This window comes from Moschus berezovskii, chromosome 11 (genome assembly GCF_049115385.1).
Source record: "Moschus berezovskii isolate FMDL1 chromosome 11, NW_MosBer_1.0, whole genome shotgun sequence".
NCBI lineage: Eukaryota > Metazoa > Chordata > Mammalia > Artiodactyla > Moschidae > Moschus > Moschus berezovskii.
Window position 1 is genome coordinate 7,125,594 of NC_142470.1, and position 17,944 is coordinate 7,143,537.

Genomic DNA, 17,944 nt, shown 5'->3' on the forward strand with positions numbered 1-17,944 from the left:
CCCCTGGAAATATCCGCCCTCCCACCCCTGAACTGAACAGAAGCGGGCAGGGATGTCAGCCCAGGGAGCCCTGGAAGGGAGTCAGAGTCAGGTGGGGGCTTCCCAGCCAGGCCTGCAGGGCCCAGGCCTGGCCCCTTCCAGGCCTGTGTGCCTCCCCTGCTCTGTGAAGGGCAAGTGAAGTGCTCTTCAGAGTCCCTTTTGGGGGAACGTTCTGGAAGGTTCTGGAACCTCCTGGAGACACTAGGAGGCAGGCAGGTGTGGGGCCCGGCTGGCAGGAGGCCCCTGTTCACCCACGGTCTTTGAAAGGAAGGACCAGGCAAGCGTTTATGTCCCAGAAGTTCTCCCAGTCAAGGGCTCTGGTCCAGGAGTCATTGTTGTTTAGTCGGTAAATCATGTCCAAGCCTTTGCGACCCCATGGGCTGTAGCCCGCCAGGCTCCTCTGTCCTTGGGATTCTCCAGGCAAGAGTACTGGAGGCGGTTGGCATTCCCTTCTCCAGGGGAATCTTCCCAACCAAGGGATCAAACCCGCGTCTCCCTGGTCCAGGAGCAGGGTCAGCAGATGATGGTCATGCTTCTTTACATCATCAAGGCACTCTACAGTTTGCAGAGCGTCTCCGCTCATCCCAGGGGCCTCCACTTCTCCCCACAGTTAACCTCAGGATGAAGTGACATGGGGGTGGGCAGGGGTGCAGGAGGATTGGCGGGGATCATCCCCATTCTGATTGGCCCTGGAGGAGGGGCAGCGGTGTAGCCTAATGGTTTGGGCTTTGGGGCACAAGGGACTGGGGTTCAACTCCCAGGGCTGCTCTTCAAGCACCGTGAGGCTGAGCAAACCCCCTGAACTCTCTGGGTCCCAGCATCCCTATCTGGAAGGTGGGTCCCAGGCCACCCCCCTCCCTCACAAAACTGTCTGGGGAGCGCAGTCACCCTGCACAGGGGCTCCTGACAGCCCCGGGGAGTGGGTATTATCAGCATCTCCGTTTTGCAGATGGGGAAACTGAGGTTCATGTGACTCGTATTTGGCAAAACTGGGACCAGAACACTCCACCGCCCCCTCTTCTTGGCTTCCTTTCCTCTGACACCACAGATGGCGCGCTGAGAAAAAAGAGAGAGGAGAGCGAAGAGAAGGGAGTTAGGAGATGGAGCGAGGTGGAGGGAGGCAGCGGCACCGTGATCAATTACTTGGGCTGTAAATTTCTGCTGTTTTGCAAAGTGAGCACACAACGTCGGAGAGGCATCACTCCCTGGTCTGCTTGGAAGAAACCAAACGGCCAAGCCCACAGCAGACGCTCAGCGGGTGGGAACCCGAGAGGCAGAGGGGAGATCCCCTGGGTGGGGTCAGAGCCGCCCCCAGCATGGATGGAGGGCAAGGGCCCCCGGAAAGAACCAGGGGAGGGCAAGCTTGGGAGCTGCCTAGAGCTCCCTTGGAAGGGGACTTGCCTTCTTCTTTCCAGAAGATTCCTCTCCTGCTGTTGGGAGTGGAAAAGCCAGTCCTGGGCAGCCCTGTCTGCCACAACACTCCTGCCTGGCCAGACCCTGACCGCTGCCTCCACAACTGTTCCTGGGAGCTGCTGGGGACGTGGGGGAGTCGGGAGGAGCACTCAACTTTCTCACCTGTAAAATGGGAGTAATGACAGCATTCATCCCCAGGAGCTGATCCAAAGGATCAGAAAAGTCTAGGATATAAATTATCTAGCATGGGGCCTGCCACACACACAGCAAGGAGAGTCAATGTTGTTATTATTACTGTTAATGTTATGAAGATAAGCAAGGGCTAAAGGGTTCCCTCGTGGCTCAGATGGTAAAGAATCTGCCTGCAATGCAGAGGACTCAGGTCCGATCCCTGGGTTGGGAACATCCTCTGGAGAAGGAAATGGCAACCCTCTCCAGTACTCTTGCTTGAAAAATTCTATGGACAGAGGAGCCTGAGGGGCTACAGTCCATGGGGTCGCAAAGAGTCAGACACGACTGAGCAACCAACATTTTCACTTTCATTTTCAAAGGTAGTTTGGAAACTGAATTATTTTAAAAGGGGGAACCAGTTCTCCCTCAGAGGTTCAGTGATGGAAAAGGTGGTCCACGTATCATGGCCTTCACCCGTCTCCATCTCCCAGCATGTAGGGTTTGGGGACAGGGTCAGGGTGCAATTTGTGCTTGGGAAATGTGGTCAGAGCGAGGCAGCCCAGGCCCAGAGTGCTGGCCTTGACCTTCCGGGAGCCTTGTTACAGCGCATCTGGGGAATGAGCATTGGTGGAGTCCAGCTTCTTCCTCTGGAAGCTGGGTGCTCCAGGGAGGTGAATTCTAGCCATGGTGCTCTCAGGGCTTTCCACACGGTGGAACTGCAAAGACCACAGCGTTTCAAAAGCACCTGCTGCATGCTCATCTTCTGCTAGGCACAAGAAATTCAGCAGTGAGCACTCCCCAAGCCCTGCCCTCAAGGAGCTATTCGGGAGAAAAGCTAATAGATTCAGCTGACTCTGAACCATGGTCTTTGGACCCCAGACAACAGCCAAAGCAGTGGGAAGCCATGAGAAGGAACATGATCCCAGACTACAGACATGGTGAAATGAGGGAAGCCAGGTGGAGGGGCCTGGGGGCAAGAGGTGAGGCCAAGACTGGTGGTAAATCCGGGTCCTAGAAAAGATGCTTTGAGTTCAGGTGGGCACCAGGCACAAGGCCCGTCATGCACCGTCGGCAGCCTCGAGGGTCCAGGCTGAAGGCAGTGGCGGAGCTTTCTGCTTTAAAAGCAACCTAGGATGAATTCCTTTACAGCAAAGAGCAGCTCCCCTGAATGCAGATAATAAAAATATTGTATTAGTCAGGATGGGCTAACGGATATCACAAACCATCCCCAAATAATAGTTTATTTCTTATTCACATCACTGTCTACTCTGGGCTGGTAGAAAGGAAGTGGGGGCCCTGCTCCAGGCAGTAACTCAGGGACCCAGGCTCCTTCATCCTGTGGTTCATCATCTTCTAGGGCCTTTTCCTCCTCTGCAATAATCTTGTGGAAGGGTAAAGAGAGTGTGGAGGAAGGCATAGAAAGAATTTATGGAGCAGGCTAAAAGGGGTGGTGGGGCAGATCACTTCAGCTCAGATGCCATTGGCCAGAACTCAGTCATGTGGCCACACCTAACCACAAGGGAGGCTGGGAAATGTAGTCCTGCTAGGTGCCCAAAAGGAAAATAATGATCTAGGATTTGGTGAAAACATAGCAATCTCTACCACAAATGCGGTTCTCCTTACGTGGATGAGCTGATGCTCACAAAGCACCTGATGTAGGGCCAGGCCACTGACTTGTGCGCTGAAGCTGGTTATTTGTCTTATAAAAGCAGAAGCTGCTTGCCTGAGGGTTAGGACAGGCATCAGAAGCCTGTGCCTAGTTCTCCTCCTGAAATGGTGCGTTAAAGTGTGTGAGAGAGAGAGAAAGGAAGGGAGGGAAGAAGGGAGAGAGAGATGGGTGGAGGGATATTTTTTGGTCTAAGGGGAGCATCCAGAGGTTTTACCAGATTTTCAAAAATATGAGCATAATGGCTAAAAGCAACAGCTTAATAGGGACTTTCCTGGTGGTCCAATAGCCAAGACTCTGTGCTCCACTGGGACCCAAGTTCGATCCCTGGTCTGGGAACTAGATCCCACATGCCTCGACTAGCAGATCCCACATGCCATAATGAAGATGGAAGATTGAGTGTTGCAACTCAGACCTGGCACAGCCAAATAAATAAAAGTAAATATTTTTGAAAAAATAAAGCAACAACTTAGCTGTGCAACGCTGATGTTTGGGGGCTTAGCAAGGTCTTGGTGGCGAGTCCATCAGTCCTTATGTCCTCGGATGTACATATGGACCCTTATGTACTTATGGTTCCACAGAAGTAGGAGGTAAAACCAACGATCCCACGGCTGCCGTCTTCCCTCCCTCCCTAAACACACCCACAGAGACCCCAGGGTCGAGCAGAGAAGGCCTCAGCTGATCCATGCCAGCGGACACGTCACTGATGGTCAGCTGCAGTGGCCACGGCAGCTGTGGGGTCATCTATGTCAGCAGGGGAGGCCAGCTGAGGACACAGGTGGAGAAACTGAGGCCAGAAAGGGGCCACCTTGCCCAGAGTCACACAGCGTGTCAGGGCAGAGCCAGGACTGATGTGCAGAGGCAGTCGGGTTTCTGTGGTTGTAAGCAACAGGGATTGGGCTCTGTTTGCCTTGAGCAGTAACAGGTTTCATCTGCAGACTGAGGGGAAGTTCAGAATGGAAGGAAACACGGGAGAGGCGGACAGGCCCCAACAAGGATGCAACCAGGGAGGGCATGTTGGAGAGCAGTGACCCCCGCCACAGGCTGGCCATGAGGATGAGGAATGAGAGTCCCATCCTCGGGGAAGGGGGATGCTGACCCAGCCGGGGCTATAGGCCCACCCCTCGGCACGGAAGGACCGGCATCTGGACTGGCAGCCCACTCCCCAGGCTGCGCACATGGGGGGAATTCCCCGTGACGCAAATGGGGGACTTTTGCCAGAAAGCGGGGGCCAGGGGTGTTGAGCGGCCAAAACAGCAGATGTCCGCTCTGGCCTATTGCTCCAGGGTTGTGCAATAGAAACAAAACAACCACGGGGTTGGTTTCCTGCAACCCAGAGCTGCAGGCTAACCAGAGAATCCAGCCCAGAGCCAGGCCTGAAGGCCTGGAAAACAGAGGCGCCCAGCAGACTGGTGTTCTGGACTCTTGACGGCTCCTCTAAATGACCGGCAGCTCCCCGAGGGTGGCTCCACACCAAACTGGGCTCCAAGAGGGCTTGCCCAGGCTGGTTAAGGGAAATTTCATAAGCAAGGGACATACAGCTGGAGGAAGAGCTGGGCTGAGTGCTGGGGGTCCAGGCGAATTCATAGCAGGAGGGAGCTGGGAGCCCTGCCGATCTCACCCTGCCTCTGGTGGGGGCTGTCTGAGAGTTGATGCTTGAGCTGGAAGGAGCTAGAAACCACTGACAGAGGAACAATGAAGGGACGCTTGGTGCCTACCTGGTAAAGCTACAATCCCCAACTCTTCCATCAAACACTAATCTTAGTGTCACTCTGAAGGTGCCTCGTGGATGTGATTACAGTCCATAATTGGTTGACTTAAAGTGAGACATATTGTGCTAGATACTCTAGCTGAGCCTGGTTCCATCCTTTGGAAGACCTTAAGAGCAGAGCTGAGGCTTCCCTGATGGGGAAGAAATTCCGCCCACGGACAGCACCATCAACCCTGGCCCTGTGGTCCAGCCTGCTCTTCAGATTCCAGGCTTGTGTAGCCAGCTCCACAGTTGCATAACCGATTCCTTGCGATAAATCTCTTCACATAGATCTCCTGCTGGTTCTGTTTCTCTGGTTGGAGCCTGAGTGAGGCAGATGGGGAAGGGAGACTGCAGGGGTGTGCTTGCCTGGAGGCTCCCAGTTCTCTCAGAAAGAGCACCCACACCCCTACAGAGGAGCACTAACTGGGTTGGGTCCCTTCATGCGGCCGGGGAGCAAGGACAGGGGTGCCTGGCGCGGCTCGCAGCCCCTGGGTGTCAGTGCTCAGAAAGGTGGCTCGCAGCCCTGGGGCTGGGCCTGGCATCCTGTCCCCAGCCGTTTGCGCCCTGCCCCACCTGCCACCCCCTTGTATAGCAGACACATCACTGAGCTGTGTTTTCCTGGACTTTCGGAAACATGGGGGCACGGATAGACTCTTGGACAAACCAGGAGACTGAGGCCTGGACTTGCTCCCCTGTCTGATGGGTTCAGATGGCCTTGACCCTCCCCTCTCTCAATGCAGCCCCTCCCAGCCCACTCCATGGGTGCCACGGGCATGGACAGAGGCTGAGGTGCCCAGGGGATGGGCAGCCCCCCTCGCAGTGATGCCAGGGTGTCTAAGCTGTTCTGGCATTGTATAGGGGCTTCCAGATCCCCACGGGAAGAAACCAGCTCTGGCTGGCTGATGGTGCTCAGGGAAGGGCAGGGCCCTGGTGAGGAAGAGGCTGCCAAACCAGGAGTCGCTGGAGACCTCAGGCCCCCTAAAGGTTCCCCAGCCTGTTAGTAGGAGACCACACACAGAGGCTTGCAAAGCCCCCACTCCGCTTTCTAGGGACCTCAGCCATCACCAGAGTGGGGCATTAGGGGTAACACTCTGTCTAGCATCCCCTCTTCCCCTGCAACAAGCAGATTGCAGGCAGGGGAGAGGATGAAGAACAGGGGCGACTCCCTGACTCAAGCTGCAGGCCTGCACCAACAAGCACCTGGGCCGGCAGGCGTCCCTGGCACATGTGCGGGTGGTCGGGGCTTCCACTTTTATTTATCCATAAAACTTGGACGTAGAGCCCACTCTGCCAGGCTCAGCTCCAAGCACTGTTGGTTGTCCCCTCCTTTCATCCCAACGACCACCCTGAGAAGTGGAGAGGCTGGTGGTACCTTCATCATCCCCATTTTACAGAGGGGGACACTGAGGCATCTCTTACCCAAGCCTCCACAGCCGGCAAGTGGCAGGCAAGCTCTGTTGCCCCGAGGTTCAGCTCTGTCTCTTTGATCCCAGGGTCTGGCCCATCTCTCCTTCTTCGCAGGCCTCCAAGGGACCTCCCAGAAGAGGCCTCCCTGGGGCATCACCTAACCACCCCCCCCCCCACCCCATGTCAAGAAGATTCTGTCTTCTATTGTAGCACACACCGCAGCCCTGGCCCTTTTCTCAATTTCTGCTTCTCTCTCATCATTCTGTTTGTTTGGTCTTTGGGTCTCCCACCCCCCATTATCACAGCAATAAACACTCATGATGGAAAGTTTGGAAAACACAGAGACCTCACACTGTGATGTAATTGATCTGTTCCCACACCCACCGGTTCCCCCCCAGACTTGTGGCTTCTGGAGGGGTGAGTGGGGGCCCAGCCTAGAGCAGGGGCGGGGAGGGGAGGGTCCCTGCCTCCCACCGCAGCCTTGCAAATCTTGGATTGGTTTGTTAACCCAGCACCCGGTGACATCCATCAGAGCCATCATTTGGGGGCACCAGGCCGGGCGCTTACCTCCCTTTGTCCTCCCAGCCTTCCGAGACGTACTGCTGTCAGCACCCCCACTTCTCAGATGAAGACATTGAGGCTCAGGAACACAATTTGTCCAAGATCTTACATCATCTGGTCTCAGCGCTGGTGGCTGTCAGCAGCCTTGCCTCCCCTGGAGAGGCATTTCCCGGGCTTTGTTAAGTGACTTATTGCCTGCTTGGTGCAGACACGTTCTGCCTAAGACCTCACAGTGCTAAGACGGAAACAAGAGAATGCACAGAACAGCATCCACACTCTCTATAACAAAATGACTGGGACTTCCCTGGCAGTCCAGTGGTTAAAATTCCGAACTTCCACTGCAGGGGATGTGGGTTCGATTCCATGGAACTAAAAGTCCATGTGTGCTGCACAGCCACAAAAAAAAAAAAAAAATTTTTTTAAAGACGATGGGTGAGTGTCACCCTGAGACTGTGCCCCCAGCAGACCCTGAGGCTAACTAGTATTTTTACCCTAACTGGGATCGCAGAGATTCCCATAAACCCAGTTTGGTGGAAGCAAAGGAAATGGGGATTAACTGAGTCTGGGTGGTTTCCATGGAGCCCAGATTGTACAAAACAACACTGAGCTTCTGCCAGGGGTACAGGGACCACAGGTTGGGCAGGAAGATCTCCTAAGAAGGAGCCTGAGAGATTGTTCCACCACCGACCGCCAGCATCAGCAAAATGTCTAGGTCCCTGGACCATCCCAGCAGATGACACAGGGGCTGTTGGGCACTGACCATACTTCCTGAGTACTTTCCTGGCCAGGAAAACATGGTTTTTCATTGACATACTGACTCTGGCTCTCCCTAGGCCAGGCTGCAGCAGCTCTGCCCAGTACTCTGTTCCCCAAGACCTGTCCAGGGCCAGGGGATGCCAAGGAGATAGAATTTCACTCTCAGGCAAGGTCTCCAGTGCAATCATTTGTTCATTCAGTCCATGTATTCATCACAAAGTCTTTAATTTTTAGATCCTTTCTCAACAGTAGCTGAGGGGTTGGGAGCAGTCATTCCCTGCTCCCCAAATCCCCCAAGCCATCACTGACCCTCCCTACCCTGCAGTTCACTGAAGCTGAGCTGATGGGTGTGATGAATGCATGCCTACACAACACCTTCTCTGGGCATCAGATTCAATTAAACCGTATCTTTAGAGATAACAGCAAGAGTTGGCACAGAGCTCTTACCATGGGCTCAGTCTATTGTATATTAGCCCATTTACAATGGCTCAAGATGTCAGTGTTAACACTGTGTTCATCGTCATAAAATAGTGTATTCGTTCATTAATGCTCTCAACAAATTCTTATTTGGGACTGGACTCCACCCTCCACCCCAGCCTGGCAGAGCCCTGGGGAAACCCAAAGTGAGTAAAACAGAACTTGCTCTTGAGGAGCTAAGGGTACGGTGGCCGACTTCCAAGATGGCACCTCCAGGTATTCACATCCTTAAGTCATAGCCAACAGAGTGGACATGATGGTATGTGATGATTTGTGACTTCCCAGGCTGAGTCACCGGAGAAGGCAATGGCAAGCCACTCCAGTACTCTTGCCTAGAAAATCGCATGGACAAAGGAGCCTGGTGGGCTGCAGTCCATGGGTTCTCTACTAGTCGGACACGACTGAGCGACTTCATTTTCACTTTTCACTTTCACACATTGGAGAAGGAAATGGCAACCCACTCCAGTGTTGTTGCCTGGAGAATCCCAGGGATGGGGGAGCCTGGTCGGCTGCGTCTATGGGGTCGCACAGAGTTAGACACGACTGAAGCGACTTAGCAGCAGCAGCAGCAGGCTGAGTCACAGGAGGCAATGTGGCTTCCACCTTGCTCCCATGAATCTAAAGGAAGCTAGCTGCCATGCTGTGAGGACATTCAAGCAGCCTTGAATGGAGAGGCCAGGAGCTGAGCAGGCTTGTACGTGAGCCGTGGGGGGACGCAGTTTCTTTAGCCTGAAGGAGTCCCTGTGGACACCTGACTTCAGTCTCCTAGGTGACTCTGAGCCAGAAATACCCAGCTACGCCTTCCGCCAAACTTCTGACCCATGGAAATAATGAGATAATAAGTGTTTATTGTTGTTTTAAGCTATTGTGTGTTTGGGAGGGGTGTATTTGTTATACACTAACAGACTACTAAGTGTGTGTGTATGTGTGCGTGTGTGTGTGTCTGACACACACAAGTGACATACTTGTAAACAGATGAATCAAGTGCAAACAGGGATGTAAGGGACTGTCTGGGGAAGGAAGGGTCCCGGAGCTAAGTGAACTATTCCTAAACCTGACAGCCTCAGAGTGTAGCAGAGGAGATGCACAGGAAGTAATGGTTCACAAACTGTTTCGTTCATTCAAAAGACACAAGTGTGAGGGACTTGCCTGGTGGTCCAGTGGCTAAGACTCTGTGCTCTCAGTGCAAGGGGCCCAGGTTCAGTCCCCGGTCAGGGAACATGCCACATGCTGCAACTAAGTGTTCACATACCACAACTGAAAGATCCCACATGCCGCCACTAACGATCAAAGTTTCCACATGCCACAGCGAAGACACAGAGCAGCTAAATAAATAAACAAAAACACAACTGTGAGTGGCTATATGCGCATATATGACCTAGTCGCTCTGCTGTACACCTGAAGCTAACACAACACTGTAAATCAATTATACTCCGATAGACATTGTTTAAAAAGACACACTGTGCGCTTGCTGTGGGCTCCACAGGAGCAGGTACAGGGGCCAGGTGTGGAGAAAGCAGACCCATGCCATCTGTGATAAAGCTTTCATTCCAGTGGGGGAGACAGATGCTAGATAAAGTCATAAACAAACACACAATTCCAGATGAGATGAGGGCCATAAGAGAAGAGACGGGGAAGATCTCACTTGAGGCCGTGTAAACTGAGGCCACAAGGATCTGGGAATTTAACCAAGTGCTGCAGGGAGATGTGGGAAGAGAGCATTCCAGCCAGAGGGTACAGCGTGTGCAAAGGCCTGGAGGTGGCGAGAAGTCTGGTGAGTGGGAAGAAAAAACTGAAGGTCAGAGTTGTGAGAAGAAAGTGAGCTCAGGGGAGAGGGATGTGAGGTGTGGCTGCAAAGGTTAGGCACAGGCTTTGTGGGTCAGGCTAAGGCTTTCCATTCTATGCTGAGCAGAATGGAGAACTGCTGATGGTTGGAGTACAAGAATAGGGGTGTGTCTCTGCTACCAGTAGGAGAACACCAAGCTTGCTCTGAGTGGATTGAACCATAAAATGTATTCAAGAAGAATTACTGAGATAAGAAGTTCTAAGTTCAGTCCAGTAGCTTGAGTCAAGAGCAAAACTCATAATCTCATTTTGCCACATAGTTCAGTTCAGTTCAGTCACTCAGTCGTGTCCGACTCTCCGCGACCCCATGAATCACAGAACGCCAGGCCTCCTTGTCCATCACCAGCTCCTGGAGTGCACTCAAACTCATGTCCACAGAGTCGGTGATGCCATCCAGCCATCTCATTCTCTGTCGTCCCCATGTCCTCCCACCCCCAATCCCTCCTAGCATCAGACTCTTTTCCAGTGAGTCAACTCGTCGCATGAGGTGGCCAAAGTATTGGAGTTTCAGCTTTAGCATCAGCCCTTCCAATGAACACCCAGGACTGATCTCCTCCAGAATGGACTGGTTGGATCTCCTTGAAGTCCAAGGGACTCTCAAGAGTCTTCTCCAACACCACAGTTCAAAAGCATCAATTCTTCGGCGATCAGCTTTCTTCACAGTCCAACTCTCACATCCATACATGACCACGGGAAAAACCATGTGCTTGATTAGACAGACCTTTGTTGGCAAAGTAATGTCTCTGCTTTTTAATATGCTATCTAGGTTGGTCATAACTTTCCTTCCAAGGAGTAACCGTCTTTTAATTTCCTGGCTGCAGTCAGCATCTGCAGTGATTTTAGAGCCCCCAAAAATAAAGTCTAACACTGTTTCCACTGTTTTTCCATCTATTTCCCATGAAGTGATGGGACCAGATGCCATGATCTTAGTTTTCTGAATGTTGAGCTTCAAGCCAACCTTTTCACTCTCCTCTTTCACTTTCATCAAGAGGCTTTTGAGTTCCTCTTCACTTTCTGCCATAAGGGTGGTGTCATCTGCATATCTGAGGTTATTGATATTTTTCCCAGCAATCTTGATTCCAGCTTGCCACATAAGGTAATGGGAAAGAGTGCCTTTCACCCTTTGACTCTGTTGTCCTTGGGTTTTTTATTTTTAATCTCAAATTTGTCACCTCATAGTTGCAAAATGGTTGCCACAGCTCCAGGCGTCACACCCTCACAAACCAGCATCCAGAAACCTCCCTCTATACTTGTGAAGTGGAGGGAGGGACTCTTTCCAGAAGCTCCCAGCAGATTTCCCTTTCTATCTCATTGACCAGAATTGGGTCACGTGCTCACCTCTGTCTAATCATTAGAAAAGGGGAACAAGATAGCCATGAATAATGAATTAATCATGATTGATCCCCTGTGGCTGGCCTCCGTGTTCTCCAAACAAGAGTGGGATTTGGTGAACAAGGAAAATTGACATGATTATATAACCTTGATGTAATTTTCAAAAGAGAAGTACCCCACCTCTTCCTAAATTTTACATGTGTTTGTCTAGCACAGGCTGTGTCCAGTGCTGAGGGAGAGCAAGCCCCAGCAAGAAGGAGCCTGCATGAGGTCAGAGGTCGTAAGCAGCCTGAGGGAGCGAATGATTCCCGAGACCTATGTCCACATCCGAGCAGATTCAGACCCTTCATCATCCAACTGGCCTCTCCAAACATTGGCTCCAAACTCTGATTCCTGTTGTTCAAGCCGAGAGCTCAGGGGTCTAGCCACCCCCCCTTAGCAGGGTGGGAGTCAGGTTGATGCTATTACTCTCAGGTATGAGAAGAGAGAGGCTTCCCAAATGGTGTCAGTGGTAAAGAACCCGCCTACCTATGCAAGAGATTTAAGAGATTCAGGTTCAATCCCTGGATCGGGAAGATCCCCTAGAGGAGGGCATGGCAACTCACTCTAGTATTCTTGCCTGGAGAATCCCATTGACAGAGGAGCCTTGGCGGGCTACAGTCCATAGGGTCACAAAGAGTCGGACACAACTGAAGCGATTTAGCACGCACGCATGAGAAGATACCCAGGCCTTTGCCAGGTCACATCTTTTGTCAATAAAGGTCACATACTAACAGGGTCATTATTCTGCCTTCCACTCTGTGTCCTTCCACCAGAATGTAAGTCCCCGAGGACTTTCATTGCACTGATTCCCTGATTTTCCTGATTTTCCCACTTGCAGGTCCCAAGAATCTTCAGGACCTAGCACACAGCAGGAGCTGAATGAATATTTGGTGGTTTATGAACATGGGAATGAAAATGCTCCAGATTTCACAGGGAAATCTTTATAGAACTGTGCCTGGAACTAAGGCACCCAGTTCCCGGGCGAGTTCTGATTGCAAGGAGCAGGGCAGTGGTCCCCAGGGGGAGGCCTACTGAGACACAACTTTGGTCCTGGCACAGTGGAGGGCCCGTCGGAGGACGTGTGAATCCAGCAGGTTGTGCCTGTGATGGAGAGACAGCAGACGAGAGCCGCCTTCCAGTACAGAGAGGCAAAGTGACGCTGTGGCAGCAGTGCCAGGGGCACCTTCCATCTCCAGAATGTGGAGAACTCTGCCTGTGACTGTGAGCAAGTACAGTCAGGGAAGCAAAGAGTCCTGCCCTCACCCGCTTGGGGGTGGCCAAGCGAAGATGCAACGAACTGTGGGTCTTTCATAGACCCAAGAGCCATGAACAGTGGCCGTGATTCCACTGTAACACCTGCTGTTTGTTCAGTATTATTCTGAATCTATGTTTGTTTACAGTTCAGAATGTTTTAATGTAAAATGTGCATAGAGTGAAATGCACAAATCTCACACATATGATTCTATGAGTCTGGACAAATGCATGCACCCATGTAACCCACACATTTTCAAGATATATATAGAACCTTTCCACCAACCCCCAAAATATCTTTGTGACTTCCAAGACAACCCCGCACCCCGTAAAAAAACCAATATTCTGACTTTTTTCATCATTGAATAGTTTTGCCTGTTCTAGAACTTAACATAAATGGCATCATACAGTTTGTGCTCTTTTGCATCCGGTTTTTTCACTCAACGTAGTGTCTGTGCGATCCATCTATGTTGCGTACACTGATAGATCATTCCCATTTTGTTAATAACTAGGATGCCACGGTATTAGATACACCACAGTTTGTGTATCCACTCTCCTGGTAATGGACATTCGGGTTGTTCCCCGTTAGAGGTGTATTCTAAATAAAAGCTGCTATAAACAGTCACATACACATCTTCTTGTGAACATGTGCACGTATTTCTATCAGGAAAACACTTAGTAGTGGAGAATTCCTGGGTTAGAGGGTAAGCGTGTGTTTTACTTTATAAGCCACTGGTGAAACATTTTCCAAAATACTTGTAACATTCTGTGTTCCCAACAGCAATTTAGGAGCGCTCTGGTTGTTCCACATTCATACCAACATTTGGTGTTGTCAGTCTTCTAAAATCTGAGTCATAGCAATATCTTAATCATGAGACACTGTGCTGGTGTCTCACGGACTGTAATTAGCAGCTCCCCGATAACTAAGGATGCTGAGCACTCACTGCCCACTCACATGCATTCTTCACTTTGGGTTGTTTTTGTTTTTGTTTTTTTTGATCAGGCTTTGCGGCTTGCAGGATCTCAGTTACCCTACCAGGGACTGAACTCTGCCCCCCTGCAGTGGAAGTGCAGAGCCCTAACTACTGGACCACCAGGGAATTCCCATATACATTTGTTTCTAAAGAGTCTGTTCAGATCTTTGGACCGTTTTGAATCGAGCATGTGCCCCTTGATCATTCAGTTGCAGGATTTTCTGTCTAATCTGGACACCAGTTCTTTACCAGTTATTTGTTTTGCTGTATTTTCTCCACCTTTGTGGTTTCCCTTTTCATTTTCTTCACAGTAAGCAGAAGTTTTCTACTTTGATGAAGTCAGTCTGTTGATCTTCCTTCTGGTCATTGCTTCCTGTGTCACATCTGAGGAATTTCGTCCAGTTCATAGGTCATGAAGATTTTTCTTAATGTTTTCTTTGAGAAGCTTTATGGTTTGGGCTTTTACATTTAGATCTATGATCCATGTTGAATGTCACATATGATGTGAAGTAAAGATAAAGTTTCATTCATCTCAATATGGACACCCAGCTGTTCCAGTACCATTTGTTCAGAAGACTTCTTTTCCCCGTTGAAATGCGTTTGCCAGCTTTGTGAAAAATCAACATATGATTAAGTGTGGATCTACCTCTGATGCTCCTGTCAGCTACATTAATCTATCTGTTATGCCTTGATTCCTTAGTCCTGAAATCAGTTTGGGTAAGTTCTCCAACTTCCAGCAATACAACAATTATTTTGGCTGTGATAGGGCATTTGCATTTTCATATAAGTATTAGAATCAGCTTGACAATTTACATATCTCCGCAAGGCTGCTGAGAATATAATTGAGATTGTGCTGAATCTATTGGTCACTGGGGGGAACTGGCCACTTTGACAACACCAAGTCTTCCAATTCACGAACATACTATTTTTTTCCATTTATCTTAAGACTTTTAAAATTTTGTTCTTTTGTTAAATTCGTTGCTAAGTATTTTATGTCTCTGTGTCATTACAAATGGAATTTAAAACTTTTTCATTTCTACCACGGTACACCTACTGAAATAGCCAAAATCCAGAACACTGGCAGCACCAAATGCTGCCAAGGATATGGAGCAACAAGAACTGTCATTCACAGCTGGCAGGAATGCAACATGGAGCAACCACATTGGAAGACAGGTTGGCAGCTTTTACAAAATTGAACATAGGATTATCACACTATCCACCCATCAAGCTCCTTGGTATTTGTTCAAAGGAGTTAAAAACTATGTCCACACAAAAACCTGCACACAGGTGTTGATAGCAGCTTTATTCATAATTGCCAAACCTTGGAAGCAGCCAAGTTGTCCTTCATCAGGTGAATGGGTAGATAAACTGTGCTAATCCGGACAGCAGAATATTACTCAATGATCAAACAAAATGAGCTATCAAGCCAGGAAAAGACATGGAGGAAACTTAAACACATATTACTAAGTGAAAGAAGTCAGTCTGAAAAGGTTGCATCCTGTATGATACACGAAATGTTGAAAAAGGGAAAACTATGGAGATAGTAGAAAGATTAGTGGTTGCCAGGGACTGGGGGAGGGAGAGTACAGACAAAACACTTTTGGGGCAGTGAAAATACTCCATATGGTGAATACTCTCTATGTGGCTAGTGGGAGATATGCGTCACTTTACATATTAGCCAAACCCATAGAATATACAACACCAAGCGTCAGCCCCAGTGTAAGCCATGAACTTCGGGTTATAGTGATGAGTCAATCTTGGTTCGTCAGTTGTAATAAACACACCACTGCGGTAAAGAATGTTGATAATGGGGGAGGCTATGCAAATACATCATATCTGTTTTTTCACTGATGCTGAAGCTGAAGCTCCAATACTTTGGCCACCTAATGTGAAGAACAGACTCATTGGAAAAGACCCTGATGCTGGGAAAGATTGAAGGCCGGAGAAGGGGACGACAGAGGATAAGATGGTTGGATGGCATCGCTGACTCGATGGATATGAGTTTGAGCAAGTTCCGGGAGTTGGTGATGGACAGGGAAGCCTGGCATGCTGCAGTCCATGGAGTCGAAAAAAGTCAGACATGACTAAGTGACTGAACTGAACTGATGCAAATGTGAAGGTAGGGGTTATGTGAGAAATCTCAACAAAATTATTTTATTTTATTTATTTACATTTTGTCTGTGTCTCAGGACTTGTGGAACCTTAGTTTCCCAATCAGGGATTGAACCCTGGGCTACAGCAGTGAAAGCATCAAGTCCTAACCAGTGTACCACCAGAGAATTCTAAAATCTCAAAATTGAAAAGAAGTGAAATCAGAGTGTGTTCTCTGATCGTGAAAGAATCAAAGCAGAAATTAATATCAGAAATACAACAGGAAAATCTCCAAACATTGGAAACAAACAACACACTTCTAAAAATTACCCATAGGCCAAAGAAGAAGTCTCAAAGGAAAATTTAAAAACACATAGAACCAAATGAAAACAAAAACACAGAATATCAAAATTTGTGGAATGTAGCTAAAGTAGTGCAGGGAATTTATAGCACTAAATACTTACATTCAGTTTAGTTCAGTTCAGTCACTCTTTGCAACCCCATGGACTGCAGCACACCAGGCTTCCACGTCCATCACCAACTCCCGGAGCTTGCTTAAACTCATGTCCATCGAGTCAGTGATGCCATCCAACCATCTCATCCTCTGTCGTCCCCTTCTCCTCCTGCCTTCGATCTTTCCCAGCATCAGGGTCTTTTCCAACCAGTCAGCTCCTCCCATCAGGTGGCCAAAGTATTGGAACTTCAGCTTCAGCATCAGTCTTTCCAATGACTATTCAGTGTTGATTTCCTTTAGGACTGACTAGTTTGATTTTCTTGCTGTCCAAGGGGCCCTCGAGAGTTTTCTCTAATGCCACAGTTCAAAAGCATCAATTCTTCGGTGCTCAGCCTTCTTCATGGTCCAACTCTCACATTTGTACAAAACTACTGGAAAAACCATAGCTTTGACTATATGGACATTTGTTGGCAAAGTGATGTCACTGCTTTTTAATACACTGTCTAGATTTGGCATAGCTTTTCTTCCAAGCAGCAAGCTTCTTTTGATTTTGTGACTATAGTCACCACCTGCAGTGATTTTGGAGCTCCCCAATATAAAGTCTGTCACTGTTTCCATTGTTTCCCCATCTATTTGCCATGAAGTGATGGGACCAGATGCCATGATCTTAGTTTTCTGAATGTTGAGCTTTAAGCCAACTTGTTTACTCTCCTCTTTCACTTTTATCAAGAGACTCTTTAGTTATTCTTCACTTTCTGCCATAAGGGTGGTGTCATCTGCACATCTGAGGTTATTGATATTTCTCCTGGCAATCTTGATTCCAGCTTGTGCTTCATCCAGCCCGGCATTTAGCATAATGTACTCTCATATAAGTTAAATAAGCAGGGTGACAATATACAGCCTCAACGTACTCCTTTCCCAATTTGGAACCAATCTGTAGTTCCATGTCCAGTTCTAACTGTTGCTTCCTGACCTGCATACAGATTTCTCAGGAGGCAGGTAAGGTGGTATGGTATTCCCATCTCTTGAAGAATTTTCCACAGTTTGTTGTGATCCACACAGTCAAAGGCTTTGGCATAGTCAATAGAGTAGAAATAGATGTTTTTCTGGAACTCTACTGCTTTTTCAATGATCCAGTGGATGTTGGCAATTTGATCTCTGGTTCCTCTGCCTTTTCTAAGTCCAGCTTGAACATCTGGAAGTCCATGGTTCATGTGCTGTTGAAGCTTGGAGAATTTTGAGCATTACTTTGCTAGCATGTGAGATGAGTGCAACTCTGCAGTAGTTTGATCATTCTTTGACATTGCCTTTCTTTGGGATTGGAATGAAACCTGACTTTTTCCAGTCCTGTGGCCACTGCTGAGTTTTCCAGATTTGCTGGCATATTGAGTGCAGCATTTTCACAGCATCATCCTTGAAGATTTGAAATAGATCAACTGGAATTCCATCACCTCCACTAGCTTTGTTTGTAGTGATGCTTCCTAAGGCCTACTTGACTTTGCATTCCAGGATGTCTGGCTCTAGGTGAATGATCACACCATCGTGATTATCTTGGTCGTGAAGATCTTTTTGTACAGTTCATCTGTGTATTCTTGTCACCTCATCTTCATATCTTCTGCTTCTGTTAGGTCCATACCATTTCTGTCCTTTATTGTGCCCATCTTTGCATGAAATGTGCCCCTGGAAACTCTAACTTTCCTGAAGAGATCTCT